This window comes from Ambystoma mexicanum, chromosome 5p (assembly GCF_040938575.1).
Source record: "Ambystoma mexicanum isolate Mex_15411 chromosome 5p, UKY_AmexF1_1, whole genome shotgun sequence".
NCBI lineage: Eukaryota > Metazoa > Chordata > Amphibia > Caudata > Ambystomatidae > Ambystoma > Ambystoma mexicanum.
Window position 1 is genome coordinate 31,717,876 of NC_090930.1, and position 14,042 is coordinate 31,731,917.

Sequence of the window (14,042 nt, forward strand, 5' to 3'; positions counted from 1 at the left end):
ATGCCCCTGCTGCCTGACCCTCATGCCCCTATGCTGCCTGAGCCTCATGCCCCTGCTGCCTGAGCCTCATGCCCCTATGCTGCCTGGGCCTCATGCCCCTATGCTGCCTGGGCCTCATGCCCCTATGCTGCCTGAGCCTCATGCCACTATGCTGCCTGGGCCTCATGCCCCTGTGCTGCCTGGGCCTCATGCCCCTATGCTGCCTGAGCCTCATGCCCCTGCTGCCTGAGCCTCATGCCCCTATGCTGCCTGAGCCCTATGCCCCTATGCTGCCTGGGCCTCATGCCCCTATGCTGCCTGGGCCCGATGCCCCTGCTGCCTGAGCCTCATGCCCCTATGCTGCCTGGGCCTCATGCCCCTATGCTGCCTGAGCCTCATGCCCCTATGCTGCCTGGGCCTCATGCCCCTATGCTGCCTGGGCCTCATGCCCCTGCTGCCTGAGCCCCATGCCCCTATGCTGCCTGAGCCCCATGCCCCTATGCTGCCTGGGCCCCATGCCCCTATGCTGCCTGAGCCCCATGCCCCTGCTGCCTGGGCCCCATGCCCCTATGCTGCCTGAGCCCCATGCCCCTGCTGCCTGGGCCTCATGCCCCTATGCTGCCTGGGCCTCATGCCCCTATGCTGCCTGGGCCTCATGCCCCTGCTGCCTGAGCCCCATGCCCCTATGCTGCCTGAGCCCCATGCCCCTATGCTGCCTGGGCCTCATGCCCCTATGCTGCCTGAGCCCCATGCCCCTATGCTGCCTAGGCCTCATGCCCCTATGCTGCCTGGGCCCCATGCCCCTATGCTGCCTGGGCCTCATGCCCCTGCTGCCTGAGCCCCATGCCCCTATGCTGCCTGAGCCCCATGCCCCTATGCTGCCTGAGCCCCATGCCCCTATGCTGCCTGGGCCCGATGCCCCTATGCTGCCTGGGCCTCATGCCCATATGCTGCCTGAGCCTCATGCCCCTATGCTGCCTGGGCCTCATGCCCCTATGCTGCCTGGGCCTCATGCCCCTGCTGCCTGAGCCTCATGCCCCTATGCTGCTGGGCCTGATGCCCCTATGCTGCCTGGGCCTCATGCCCCTATGCTGCCTGAGCCTCATGCCCCTATGCTGCCTGGGCCTCATGCCCCTATGCTGCCTGGGCCTCATGCCCCTGCTGCCTGAGCCCCATGCCCCTATGCTGCCTGAGCCTCATGCCCCTATGCTGCCTGGGCCTCATGCCCCTATGCTGCCTGGGCCTCATGCCCCTGCTGCCTGAGCCCCATGCCCCTATGCTGCCTGGGCCCCATGCCCCTATGCTGCCTGGGCCCCATGCCCCTATGCTGCCTGGGCCTCATGCCCCTATGCTGCCTGGGCCTCATGCTCCTATGCTGCCTGGGCCTCATGCCCCTATGCTGCCTGAGCCCCATGCCCCTTGCTGCCTGAGCCCCATGCCCCTATGCTGCCTGGGCCCGATGCCCCTATGCTGCCTGGGCCTCATGCCCCTATGCTGCCTGGGCCTCATGCCCCTGCTGCCTGAGCCTCATGCCCCTATGCTGCCTGGGCCTGATGCCCCTATGCTGCCTGGGCCTCATGCCCCTATGCTGCCTGAGCCTCATGCCCCTATGCTGCCTGGGCCTCATGCCCCTATGTTGCCTGGGCCTCATGCCCCTGCTGCCTGAGCCCCATGCCCCTATGCTGCCTGAGCCTCATGCCCCTATGCTGCCTGGGCCTCATGCCCCTATGCTGCCTGGGCCTCATGCCCCTGCTGCCTGAGCCCCATGCCCCTATGCTGCCTGGGCCCCATGCCCCTATACTGCCTGGGCCCCAAGCCCCTATGCTGCCTGGGCCTCATGCCCCTATGCTGCCTGGGCCTCATGCTCCTATGCTGCCTGGGCCTCATGCCCCTATGCTGCCTGAGCCCCATGCCCCTATGCTGCCTGGGCCTCATGCCCCTATGCTGCCTGGGCCTCATGCCCCTATGCTGCCTGGGCCTCATGCCCCTATGCTGCCTGGGCCTCATGCCCCTGCTGCCTGAGCCCCATGCCCCTATGCTGCCTGAGCCCCATGCCCCTATGCTGCCTGGGCCCGATGCCCCTATGCTGCCTGGGCCTCATGCCCCTATGCTGCCTGGGCCTCATGCCCCTGCTGCCTGAGCCTCATGCCCCTATGCTGCCTGGGCCTGATGCCCCTATGCTGCCTGGGCCTCATGCCCCTATGCTGCCTGAGCCTCATGCCCCTATGCTGCCTGGGCCTCATGCCCCTATGCTGCCTGGGCCTCATGCCCCTGCTGCCTGAGCCCCATGCCCCTATGCTGCCTGAGCCTCATGCCCCTATGCTGCCTGGGCCTCATGCCCCTATGCTGCCTGGGCCTCATGCCCCTGCTGCCTGAGCCCCATGCCCCTATGCTGCCTGGGCCCCATGCCCCTATGCTGCCTGGGCCCCATGCCCCTATGCTGCCTGGGCCCCATGCCCCTTTGCTGCCTGGGCCTCATGCCCCTATGCTGCCTGGGCCTCATGCTCCTATGCTGCCTGGGCCTCATGCCCCTATGCTGCCTGAGCCCCATGCCCCTATGCTGCCTGGGCCTCATGCCCCTATGCTGCCTGGGCCTCATGCCCCTATGCTGCCTGGGCCTCATGCCCCTATGCTGCCTGGGCCTCATGCCCCTGCTGCCTGAGCCCCATGCCCCTATGCTGCCTGAGCCCCATGCCCCTATGCTGCCTGGGCCCCATGCCCCTATGCTGCCTGGGCCTCATGCCCCTATGCTGCCTGGGCCTCATGCCCCTGCTGCCTGAGCCTCATGCCCCTGCTGCCTGGGCCTCATGCCCCTATGCTGCCTGGGCCTCATGCCCCTATGCTGCCTGAGCCCCATGCCCCTATGCTGCCTGGGCCTCATGCCCCTATGCTGCCTGAGCCCCATTCCCCTATGCTGCCTGAGCCTCATGCCCCTATGCTGCCTGGGCCTCATGCCCCTATGCTGCCTGAGCCTCATGCCCCTATGCTGCCTGAGCCCCATGCCCCTATGCTGCCTGAGCCCCATGCCCCTATGCTGCCTGGGCCTCATGCCCCTATGCTGCCTGAGCCCCATTCCCCTATGCTGCCTGGGCCTCATGCCCCTATGCTGCCTGCGCCTCATGCCTCTATGCTGCCTGGGCCTCATGCCCCTATGCTGCCTGAGCCCCATGCCCCTATGCTGCCTGAGCCCCATGCCCCTATGCTGCCTGAGCCTCATGCCCCTGCTGCCTGCACCTCATGCCCCTATGCTGCCTGGGCCTCATGCCCCTATGCTGCCTGCGCCTCATGCCCCTATGCTGCCTGGGCCTCATGCCCCTATGCTGCCTGAGCCCCATGCCCCTATGCTGCCTGAGCCCCATGCCCCTATGCTGCCTGAGCCTCATGCCCCTGCTGCCTGCGCCTCATGCCCCTATGCTGCCTGGGCCTCATGCCCCTATGCTGCCTGCGCCTCATGCCCCTTTGCTGCCTGGGCCTCATGCCCCTATGCTGCCTGAGCCCCATGCCCCTATGCTGCCTGAGCCCCATGCCCCTATGCTGCCTGAGCCTCATGCCCCTGCTGCCTGCGCCTCATGGCCCTATGCTGCCTGGGCCTCATGCCCCTATGCTGCCTGCGCCTCATGCCCCTATGCTGCCTGGGCCTCATGCCCCTATGCCGCACGCGAGTTCCCAGGCCCTGCTCTCAGCCAGGATATACATTCGTGTTCCTAAACGTACACACGTGCCAGGTTGACTGTTGCCAGCCATGCAGGTAATGGATAATCCTCCCAGCGTCGCTGCACTTTGCTTCATTTAACCGAAAATGAGGGTATGAGGTGTTTAGAAAATGCCTCTCAGGCGAGCAGAAGACAAAGGCCGAATTGTGTACACACACACACACACACACACACACACAAAGGTAATATGGAACCAGTGTCAAGATTGGGAGCAATGTAAGCAGCGTCCTAATGGCCCATGGGGAGCTCAGCTTCCAGATGAACTTACAAAGGCAGCGGGTAGGTCATCACCAACCTGGTGTGCACGTGACCCGCTGCACCAGGTCATTTGCAAAAGGAAAGAGGTGGTGGGCGGGAGGTTATGCCCTCCCCCCCAAGTGAAGGCTTTCAGAAGCTAATGGCTCCGCCATGGGGTAAGTGGGTCAAACATGAACACCCTTTTGTCCCACTCCTGTTGTGCCTGTTACAGTGCACAGGGGTAACGGAATTCTTACTCTCAGCCTTACACTGTAACAGGCACAACAGGGAGTGGAGACAAAGGGGTGTTAATGGTGGGGACGTTGTGCGTTTCCTGAGCTGTGACTAACACACGCCCTAGCCAGTTTCAGCTTTGTGCAAACTAGTTTGAGCGAAGCTGTGACTGCCCTGCACTTCTGTCAGTCACAGCTGCCTGACTTGATGACGGCGGGGTTCATCTCCTGTTGCGGCTGCAGCCGTGGTCGGACAGTTACCCGCTGTGAAGTGGTGGGACTGGGGGGCCCCCGCAGGGCCCCGGCTCAGCCTCACTTTTTGGACACTGCCGGTGCCCATCCCTGGCAGGCCCTGGCCCACTTAAAGCACTGCATGTAGTCCTACGGGTACCATATAATGGGCGAGGAACAATGGCTCTATGACTGGTGCTCCTGCCTGGGCACAAGTGCCAAGCCTGGCAGAATTTCTTACATCACCTGACATGTCCTGGGCTGGGCACGAGGCTGCCCCGGTGATAAAGTATAACCGGTTCTCTCTAGTTTCCTTTCCCAGTTTTCCTTCTTTCTTTTTCTTGGTTTGTCCTTTTTGGCATTAACCCATTCATTCCCTCTGTTTCGCAGCTGGTCCTCTCGGACTTTCTGAGCGGCTCTAGGAGAACTAGGTGTTAACAGGAGAGCAGACCTGCCACAGGTGCATCAAGGGGGCGGAGCCACCGAAGTGCCAATGTATCTTCAGCCAGTCGCTAATGACGTCACGCAGAATGAATGAATGGACTAGTATATAGCAGCTCATCCAACTGAATCACTTCAAGGCGCTTCCTGGCTGAAGGATTAGAAAATATGAGATTGAACTTTTTCTGAAGCTCAAACGGTGACCTCATTGCCAATTCTTATAGGGCGCGCGCTCCATAGCTGACCGCTAGAACTCCCTATAGGTGATTGCAAATGATCTCTGAAGCCAATTAATAAAGGAACTTTTCGATATCGCGCTTTAGCCTCTAAGCGTGGGACCGGGTATCGAACCCATGCGCGACATGGCCTTGTTTTCCAGATGAGCGCATTGCTTCTGAGATATCCTCCCGACCCCAAACAAAGTACTCATACCTGATTGCAGCATTCCCTAAAGCGTATAGCACAGCACACGCTATAGCGGATCAATTGCACGCTCTATAGCCAATCAATAGGGTACTCTCTAGCAGATCGATAAACACACGCCAAAGCGGATCGATAGCACACTCCATAGCGGATCGATAGCACACTCTATAGCGGATCGATTGCACGCTCTATAGCCAATCAATAGCGTACTCTCTAGCAGATCGATAACACACGCCATAGCGGATCGATAGCACACTCCATAGCGGATCGATTGCACGCTTTATAGCCGATCGATAGCGCACTCTCTAGCAGTCCCGTAGAGGAGCAGCGGCATGCCTCTGCAGGAAACCCCGCCGCCTACCTACCATATGTTGGAAGCCTGAAATCGTGCAGTGTTTGACACCAGCAGTTGTGCCAATACTGCGTGTGTTGGAGAGAAGATACCCATTGAGACAAACGTACTGAGGAACTCCCTCAAGGAATATGAAAAAGAGCAAAGAAAAGAAGCCTGTGATGTCACAAGAGTATGAACGACGTCTCGAGACAATGGCTGAAGAAGACTAATGATGAAGTAAAAAAATCAAGTGAACTTTTAAATATAAAAAGGAAGATTACACGTGCACAGAGTGCTGCAGAGAATCAATTGTTCAATCATTGTAAAGAGGCTGAAACGCAACTAGAGTGAGTTATCATAGAAGCTGGCTATACGTAGAGAATAGAATGCAGGCGAAGCCGCCATTGTATAGAAGCTGGACATCGGTATCATGAATTTTAGTAAGCCAGGACCCATGAAGGAAAAAAGAGAAAACTATGTTGCAGCAAGAATAAGCTGAATCGTGGAGCTGCATGGCGAGGCTGTCTGGCCTGGAGTCAAGATTGAAGCAGCCATGGTCAGCTATCTATTCTGGAAAGGAGGGAACCTACAAAGGATGAATCATCCCTTGTTAAGGTGCAAGGAAGGAACACCAAGAGTGCCAAGTTTAATTCATTTAAGACAGTTAAAAGCTGCAAAATGGACCAAATTGTAGTCTCCTGTCATATGAGCCAAGGATGAAATTACAGTTCGAACTTGGAGTCCTAGAACACGATAGCGAGTGACTTCCCTCCCGTGTATTCTCAAGAGACAAGGATACTTTGCAAGGCCAAGTTCAAAGACAATCTTCATGGCAGAAGCCATGGGTGATGAGAGATGCTGGGCTAATAGGGTGGGGAGGTAGAGTCAAGCCCCATCACCTTGAACCTGGGTCTGGGCTTACGTGCTGCTATGTGAACCAAATGTTCCAGACATGGCACATGTGTGCCAACCAATTGTAGTGGTCCATATAACGAAGGACCGTATAGTTTGAAAATCAATGAGAAACCGTGTATCTAATGTTTATGAAGATGTCATGTTTTAGAGGTAGGCAGGCATATGTTGTCCACCTGGCAGTGGGCAGCCAATCACAATCCTAGTTCCTATAGATAATATACTTAGATGTTCCCCTTAAGCAATCCCGGTCCCTAGAAGGTTTTTCATTATTTGCCACATAGTATGACGTCACCTCTGACGTATTTTTGATATATAATCTTTGTTTTGTGAAAAGATCGCTGAGAGAAATCGAGCATACATCCGTTAATGTTCGTTGTATCTCCCTGTTTTAGATAATTGTTAATAAAACAGTACTTTGCTATCTTCCTGAGTTGGTTTGGTTATTTGGACTCAGAGTTATTCTGTGTGATCTCATGCATTGCATGCACGTTCCTAAAGGGCCCTAAGCTCAAATCGATAGCACACTCCAAAGTGGAGCCATTGCATGCCCTTTAGTTGATCGATAGTACACTCCATAGCCGATCGATATTGCGCTGTAGCAGATTGATAGCACACTATATAGCTGATGGATTGTGCGCTCTACAGCTGATCTGTAGTGCGCACTATAGCACGCGCTATACTATAGCCAATCGATTGCGCGTTCTACAGCTAATTCATTAGCATAGCTCTCAACCTGTTGTATCGCTAAAGCAGCTGAAAAAGTTTTTGGGGGGGCGGGTGTGAGCCCATTGAAGTGAATGGGCATATAGGAGGCTTGGCAGGTGAGTCAGCTGATTGCAAGGCGGGTGACACCAGCAGAAGGTATGTCAGTTGAGAGCTATGCATTAGTGCACTTTTCAGTGGATCAATAGCGCACTCTGTACTATAGCCGATCCATAGCGTGCTCTATTGCTCACTTATAGCGCGCTCTGTAGCAGATCGATAGCGCACTCTGTACTATAGCCGATCCATAGCGTGCTCTATTGCTCACTAATAGCGCGCTCTGTAGCAGATCGATAGCGCACTCTGTACTATAGCTGATCCATAGCATGCTCTATTGCTCACTAATAGCCCGCTCTGTAGCAGATCGATAGCACACTCTGTACTATAGCTGATCCATAGCGTGCTCTATTGCTCACTAATAGCGCGCTCTGTAGCAGATCGATAGCGCACTCTGTACTATAGCTGATCCATAGCGTGCTCTATTGCTCACTAATAGCGCGCTCTGTAGCAGATCGATAGCGCACTCTGTACTATAGCCGATCCATAGCGTGCTCTATTGTTCACTAATAGCGCGCTCTGCAGCAGATCGATAGCACGATCCATAGCGTGCTCTATTGCTCACTTATAGCGCGCTCTGTAGCAGATCGATAGCGCACTCTGTACTATAGCTGATCCATAGCGTGCTCTATTGCTCACTAATAGCGCGCTCTGTAGCAGATCGATAGCGCACTCTGTACTATAGCTGATCCATAGCATGCTCTATTGCTCACTAATAGCGCGCTCTGTAGCAGATCGATAGCACACTCTGTACTATAGCTGATCCATAGCGTGCTCTATTGCTCACTAATAGCGCGCTCTGTAGCAGATCGATAGCGCACTCTGTGCTATAGCTGATCCATAGCGTGCTCTATTGCTCACTAATAGCGCGCTCTGTAGCAGATCGATAGCGCACTGTGTACTATAGCCGATCCATAGCGTGCTCTATTGTTCACTAATAGCGTGCTCTGTAGCAGATCGATAGCACGCTCTGTACTATAGCCGATCCATAGCGTGCTCTTAAGCCGAATTGATAGTGTGCTCTAAAGCCGCTCGATAGCGCAATCTGTGGTGAATCGACAGGGAGCTGTATAGCCGATCGATTATTATTATCATTATTATTATGGTATTTATTGAGTGCAGACCTAGCTTCCAGAAGCAACAGAGTGCTTTACAGAAGTATACAACACTACAGATGCATAACAGAGTGCTTTTCAGAGGTAACAACAGAACAGATATACAGCCGGGGTGGGAAACAGAGGGGGGCAAAGGAGGGGTACAGGGTGGCAGGGTGGACAGGGACGGATGGCGCCTAGCAAGTCAGGTGGCATGGGGGGGTGACATGATGGCCTAGGTGTTGAGGAGGAAAGACTCCTTGAAGAGGTGGATCTTGGGTACTTTTCTGTATTTTAGGAGTGTGGGGGTAATTCTGATGCTGACTGGGAGGAGGTTCCATAGTCTTGGGGCGTAAGCAGAGAAGGCTTTTTTTCTGCTACTTTCCTTTTTACAGTGGCAGATTTCAAGTCTATGCATGTCCTGGTTTCTGGTGGTGCGCTCGTCGTAGATGCTGAGTTTTTCAGCGAGGCAGTTGGGTGACTTGAGGGCTACAGCCTTATAAATGATGCAGCAAGACTTGAAGGTGATTTGTGCATGCAGTGGGAGCCAGTGAAGGTCGATGAGGGCCGGGATGATGTGGTTGTATCTGCGAGACCCGTGATAAGGCATGCAGCCACACGTAAGACACGTCTCAGGAGCACAAAGGAGAACGATGGGAGGGCATTGCCCCCATCCAGGTGAGAAAGGACCAGTGCTTGAACAGTGGATCTAAAGCTCTCTGGAGGGAGGAAGGGCTTGACTTTTGCAGGAGGGAAAACTGATACCAATCTGTCTGAGTTTTCCTAGCTATTTGTATCTTGATGGACAGGTGTTTGTCAATGTGGAAACCAAGGGACTTGGCGCAGGAGGTGAGCTCGGGTGTGAAGTTCTCAGAGTTCATGGTTCATAGCCAGGTCTGTATGTCTGGGTGTTCGGTGTTGTTGGTGAGGAGTAGGAATTCCGTCTTGGAAGGGATGAGCTTCAAATATGCACTGGACATCCAAGACAGGGTCAGCGAGAGGCAGGTTTTGAGCCTGTGGATATCCTTGGTGGAGTTGATCCTGAGGTATAGCTGTGTGTATAAATTACAGGCCAGATACTGGAGAAGAATACTAAATCTTACGAATTCAGTGCCAATAGGTGTGATCCGTCATGAACTCGGCGTAGATTCATTCCACGTACAAGTGACTTGGAAAGCACTTTCGACGTATAGAAAGGTAGAATTAATGGAGTGTCCTGTCCAATATAAAATACTGAAACATGAAAATAATGCTCCAGATTTTTGGCCCCTTAAAATATGGAGAGAAGAGTGCATCACGATATTGGAATATCTATGCACCCAGGTTGAAACACTACGTGACCACCCTAAAAGAGTCAAAACTCTACTTCTGTCAGTAGACTGGGCACAAACAGAAGCAAGCCGGCCAGCCTCCAAGTCTCACACTCTGTCAAAAACTTAAGTGAATTTCTCTAATCTGCTCCCTACCTACCTAAGGAAGAGTGCCAACCCAAAGCACAGGGATCGGATTGTTCGTTTCAGGCTAAATGTGTTATGGACACGACAGAATCTAAAGAAATATGGCCTTGAAAAATCCGATTTATGCAGGTTGTGCAATAAAAAAGAAGAATCCCTACCACATTTATTAATGTTCTGTGCAGAACTAAATGAGGAAAGAGAGAAATATCTCCAGAACATTTTGGTCCCGATGTGTGGACAAGACCCTGACAAATGGTGGTAAGCCCTATATGTAGATCTGACTAAGAAAACTGTAAGAGGACTTGGTATGTATCTGAAAAATATGTTAACAAGAATGACAAATATGGTAAATAACACATATGGATCCTGAAAATGGTTAAACCTGAGCCGAATGCATGAATTGGAAAAGAAGCTCAACAGATAGTCAATGGAGAAATTGAACAATGGTAATGATTATGTTTCCTCCTCATCTTTGTTCGGCTAGGTAGGAGAATGACTTAAAGGAACTGTGGGATGAGCAAACAAAAAGTTATGTATTAATTTACGCTAAAATGCTTAATAAAGAAAAAAAATAAGCGCGCTCTATAGCCAATCCATAGCGCTCTCTACAGCCGACTAATATCGCGCTCTGTACTATAGCCGATCCATAGCGCGCTCTATAGCTGACTAATTGTGCACTCTGTAGCCGATCCATAGCGTGCTCTATAGCGATCCATAGCGCACTCTATAGCCGACTAATAGCGCACTCTGTACTATAGCCGATCCATAGCATGCTCTATAGCCGACTAATAGCGTGCTCTATAGCTGACAAATAGCGCACTCTGTACTATAGCCGATCCATAGCGCGCTCTATAGCTGATCCATAGAGCGTTCTATAGCCGACTAATAGCGCGCTCTGTACTATAGCCGATCCATAGCGTGCTCTATAGCTGACTAATAGCACGCTCTGTACTATAGCCAATCCATAGCACGCTCTATTGCCGATTCATAGCACGCTCTATAGCTGACTAGTAGCGCGCTCTGTACTATAGCCGATCCATAGCGCGCTCTATAGCCGATCCATAGCGTGCTCTATAGCCGATTAATAGAGTGCTCTGTATTATAGCCGATCCATAGCATGCTCTATAGCCGACTAATAGTATGCTCTGTACTATAGCCGATCCATATCGTGCTCTATAGCCGATCCTTAGCGCGCTCTATAGCTGACTAATAGCGCACTCTGTACTATAGCGGATCCATAGTGCGCTCGACAGCCGATCCATAGTGCGCTCTATAGCCGACTAATAGCACGCTCTATTGCCGATCCATAGTGTGCTCTATAGCCGATCCATAATGCACTCTATAGCCGACTAATAGCGCACTCTTTACTATAACCGATCCATAGTGTGCTCTATAAATGAATAATAGCGCACGCTGTACTGTAGCCGATCCATAGCACGCTCTATAGCTGACTAATAGCACGCTCTGTACTTTTTCCGATCCATAGCACGCTCTATAGCTGATCCACAGCGCGCTCTATAGGCGATCCATAGAGTGCTCTATAGCCGACTAATAGCATGCTCTGTACTATAGCCGATCCATAACGCGCTCTATAGCCGACTAATAGCGCACTCTGTACTATAGCCAATCCATAGCGCGCTCTATAGCCGACTAATAGCGCAATCTATACTATAGCCGATCCAAAGTGTGCTCTATAGCCAATCCATAGTGTGCTCTATAGCCGACTGATAGCGTGCTCTGTACTATAGCCGATCGATAGCGCGCTCTATAGCCGATCCATAGCACGCTCTATAGCCGATCCATAACGTGCTCTATAGCCAACTAATAGCGTGCTCTGTACTATAGCTGATCCATAGTGTGCTCTATAGCCGATCCATAGCACACTCTATAGCCGTTCCATAGCGCGCTCTATAGCTGATCCATAGAGCGCTCTATAGCCGACTAATAGCATGCTCTGTACTATAGCCGATCCATAGCGCGCTCTATAGCTGACTAATAGCGTGCTCTGTACTATAGCTGATCCATAGCCCACTCTATAGCTGACTAATAGCGCACTTTGTACTATAGCCAATCCATAGTGCGCACTATGGCCGATCCATAGCGCACTCTATAGCCGACTAATAGTGCACTCTGTACTATAGCCGATCCATAGCACGCTCTATAGCCGATCCATAGCGCGCTCTATAGCTGATCCATAGCGTGTTCTATAGCTGACTAATAGCTTGCTCTGTACTATAGCCGATCGATAGCACGCTCTATAGCTGATCCATAGCATGCTCTATAGCCGACGAATAGCATGCTCTGTACTATAGCCAATCCATAGAGCGCTCTATAGCTGATCCATAGCACGATTTATAGCCGTTCCATCGCGCGCTCTATAGCTGATCCATAGCGTGCTCTATAGCCGACTAATAGCTTGCTCTGTACTATAGCCGATCGATAGCACGCTCTATAGCCGATCCATAGCGTGCTCTATAGCCGACTAATAGCGTGCTTTGTACTATAGCCGATATATATCACGCTCTATAGCCGACTAGTAGCGCGCTCTGTACTATAGCTGATCCATAGTGGGCTCTATAGCCGATCCATAGTGCGCTCTATAGCCGACTAATTGCGCGCTCTGTACTATAGCCGATCCATAGCGCGCTCGACAGCCAATCCATAGCATGCTCTATAGCCGACTAATAGTGTGCTCTGTACTATAGCCAATCCATAGTGCGCTCTATAGCCGATCCATAGAGCCCTCTATAGCTGACTAATAGCGCGCTCTGTACTATAGCCGATCCATAGCACACTCTATAGCCGATCCATAGTGCACTCTATAGCCGACTAGTAGCGCGCACTGTAGTATAGCCGATCCATAGCGTGCTCTATAGCCGACTAGTAGCATGCTCTGTACTATAGCCAACCCATAGCACACCCTATAGCCAATCCATAGCTTGCCCTTTAGCAAATCCATAGCGTGCCCTATAGCCAATCCATAGCACGCTCTATAGCTGATCCATTGCGCACTCTATGGCCGATCCACAATGCACTCTATAGCCGACTAATAGCGCACTCTGTACTATAGCCAATCCATAGTGCGCCCTATAGCCGCTCCATAGTGCGCTCTATAGCCGACTAATAGTGTGCTCTGTACTATAGCCGATCCATAGTGCGCTCTATAGCTGACTAATAGCGCGCTCTGTACTATAGCCAATCCATAGTGCGCTCTGTAGCCGATCCATAGCACGCTCTATAGCTGACTAATAGCACGCTCTATAGCCGATCCATAGCGTGCTCTATAGCCGATCCATAGCGCACTCTATAGCCGATTAATAGCGCACTCTGTACTATAGCCGATCCATAGCGTGCTCTATAGCCGACTAATAGCGTGCACTGTACTATAGCCGATCCATAGTGCGCTCTATAGCCGACTAATAGCATGCTCTGTACTATATCCGATCCATAGCGCTCTCTATAGCTGATCCATAGCGCGCTCTATAGCCGATCCATAGAGCGCTGTACAGCCGACTAATGGCATGCTCTGTACTATAGCCGATCCATTGCGCGCTCTATAGCCGAATAATAGTGTGCTCTGTACTATAGCCGATCCATAGTGCGATCTATAGCCCATCCATAGCACGCTCTATAGGCAACTGATAGCGTGCTCTATAGCCGATCCATAGAGTGCTCTATAGCCGATCCATAGCGTACTCTATAGCCGACTAATAGCGCACTCTGTACTATAGCCGATCCATAGCGCACTCTATGGCCGACTAATAGCATGCTCTGTACTATATCCGATCCATAGCACTCTCTATAGCTGATCCATAGCGCGCTCTATAGCCGATTCATAGATGGCGCTATAGCCGACTAATAGCATGCTCTGTACTATAGCCGATCCATAGCGCGTTCTATAGCCGACCCATAGCATGCTCTATAGCCGACTAATAGCGCGCTCTATAGTTGATCCATAGCGTGCTCTCTAGCGACTAATAGCGTGCTCTGTACTATATCCGATCCATAGTGCGCTCTATAGCCGATCCATAGCGCGCTCTATAGCCGATCCATAGCGTGTCCATAGCCGACTAATAGCGTGCTCTGTACTATAACGTATCCATAGTGCGCTCTATAGCCGATCCATAGAGCGCTCTATAGCCGACTAATAGCGTGCTCTGTACTAT